Consider the following 3,082-nt stretch of genomic DNA (forward strand, 5'->3'; position numbering starts at 1 on the left):
CCGTCCGTGTTGATCGTTGCTCGTGATCCCTCAGAAGCCATACCGCCTGCGGATGTCCTCCAGGGACTCGCGGGAGTCGAAGGGGCGTCTGCTGACCTCGAGCGACTCGCGGGAGTTTGAAGAGGCGGCCGGGGAATTCCAGGGATTCGCGGGAGTCGAAGGGGACGAGGCCTGAAGGGAGTGGGGGCGGCTCTCTCGCGGGACTCGCGGAGTCAAGCGGGAGTGGGAGGGGAGTACGCGGGTCTGGCTCGGAACGTTTCCCGAGACTCGACCGAGTCGTAGCGAGCTTCGCCCTCGTAGTTGACTTCACCACGTACCCGGGAGTCGCCGTCCACGACGTACCTGACGGCCCTTAGGGGGCCGTCGGGGAGCTGCACGTAGTACGATCCCCTGGGTGTCGTCGCCGTCACGGGCCTCCTGCTGGCCGAAGTGGTTGCCGGAGCCCGTCGTGGTCGAGGGCCCCAAAGTTGAAGTTATACTTGGCGTCATCTTCGAACGAATCCTAAAGGAAAGATGACAGAGCTTTACTCATTGCATAGGGGATGCTGTACGTGCAAGACATTATAGGATATTGTATAATTGTAACGGATGCCTTTGGACGTGAATATATAATTCTCCTGAAATCTTTCCACGACAGCCATTCGACAGTTGAAAAACGTACCCGAGGAGCACTGTAGGCGTATCTGGGAGTGTCGGCCGAGCCAGAGCACAGGCCGAGGAGGAGAAGCACCTGTTGTTGGAGGAACAATCATGAGTGATAGTCACTGGAAGATGCTAATGTTGTTTTCAGTCAGCAGTCCATGAATATGCCAATGCGAAGATTCTTTTTAACGTCTTCTAGTAATTGTCTGTCTGTATATATATATATATATATATATATATATATATATATATATATATATATATATATATATATATATATATAAATGTGTGGTGTGGTGTTTTGTGGAGAGAGTGTGCGTGTGTGTTTTATAGCTGTATATTTATATCTATTTATAAGGAAATATAGCTATGAAAAGATAGATAGACAACACCCTTATAACACACAAATATATGTGGTGTGGGGGGAATGGGGGCGGAAAGAGTTGGTTTATTAGGCTAAGGTTGATCTAGAGGGTAGTATGGTAGTGAAAGGTAGAAAGGGTGAGTTGAAAGGGTTTAGTATAAGGTAAAGATTCTGGGGGTTATTGGGGGGGTAGATAGGAGGATAAGGGTGGGTGGTGTGTTGTCATTCATTTTATTATATAATATATAATTATAATATAATATATATATATATATATATTATATGTATATATAATATTATATATATAATATATATAATAATTATTATATAAAGTATGTATGTACATATTAAACCTGTGTGGGATATGTATTGTAATATACAAATACGTTCACACCTAGATCCAGACCAACCTTAGTATCATGGTAGATGTGTTTGTCAGTGAGACGAGTGCTGGTCTCTTTCCGACGCCTGTATATATTGGTGCTTCATTGCGGCCGACTGATAACAAGGGCAGTTTTTTTACCCTCCTGCAACAAATATTGCCAAAAGATGAGATTCTCTTCCAGTTCTTCAAAATTGATGATTTGCAATCAACCTTTCGGTTGTGTAGTAACATTTTTACCTCTACCGAGTTGTATGTATTTACGTCTGCAACGTTGTAACACAGCTTTCTTGTTGGATTAAGTCATGCTTGTATAATGACAATAAAGCATGTTCTGATATTTACTTGCAATACGAATGGGTGTCCAGTGGAATAAGATGAAAATAAAGAAACAAAAATCGAAGATAAAATATCTGTATTACATTATGAAGTCGTGAAAAAAACATCATTTAGTTTCTTTAATGTATTGCTCTTTGTGTCCTTGTATTTTCATGGCACTCACATCTGAAGGAATTTGTTTAATGAATGTTCTTTGACAAGAAAAGTGTGCTCAAGAGGATCGCTGTGTTCCTGTAGGACTTTAAAGCCACTGATATTTTTCCCCACAAAACTGCTAGATTGGACTTTAAAAACCGACATAAGATTAAAGGCTCATTTTCCCGCTAAAAACGAATTTTAAAAAACGCCAAGTATAGAATCGACTTTCAAAATTTTCCTTCGAGATCGTAACTCTAGATCTTTCAATTTTCTAAATTCTAGATCTAGCGGTAAAATCGCTAGAATGGGAACATAGAAAATTTTCGTAATTTTATGATGACTGACGTGCTCTGAGTATACCAGGCGTCATAATGCAAACTGGTTAAAACATTTTTGAAACTTAGGGGCTACTGAGCTGTTTCATTTCAAGTTACGGTTTAGTTTTTGTCAGAGATAAAAGAGACATGTGCATGAGTATTTCTTATTATCCTTGTTGTTTTTTTTAAATTCATTAATATTTCTTAACACTCAAATTCATCAAATTTGTTTTATTCTCCAGGAACGCAATAGTGCATACCAAGAGAGCTGCTCATTCCGGGCTAATTTCCGCGTCGTTGGGAGGTTGAAGCCGGTTTGAGAGCGAACTCCGTAGGCGTGATGGCGGAGTGTGTTCGTCCTTTGCGCACATTTTGCAAACATACATTCGCATACATTTCACACGTGTGTGTATGTGTGTATATGTTTTATATATACATATGTGGTTTCTTTTTATAGTAATGTATTATATATATATATATATATATATATAATATATATATATATATATTTTATATATATATATATGTATATATTTATATATATATATATAATATATATATATATAATATATATATAATTTTATTATATATATATTATGCAATTGTTTATGTGTTGGGATGTGTGTGTGTGTGTGTGTGTGTGTATGTGTGTGTGTGTACATATGTGTGTGTATATTACATATGTTTTTTGTGTGTGTGTGTTATATATATATATTATATATATATATATATATATATTATATATATACATATATATATATATATTTTTATAAAAATTTTATATAATATATTATATATATATATATATAATATATATAAATTTTATAGAATATATATCTATATAAAATATAATATATATATAAAAATTTTAATATATATATATAAAAAATATATATATAA

Source organism: Penaeus monodon, chromosome 38 (genome assembly GCF_015228065.2).
Source record: "Penaeus monodon isolate SGIC_2016 chromosome 38, NSTDA_Pmon_1, whole genome shotgun sequence".
Taxonomy (NCBI): Eukaryota; Metazoa; Arthropoda; class Malacostraca; order Decapoda; family Penaeidae; genus Penaeus; species Penaeus monodon.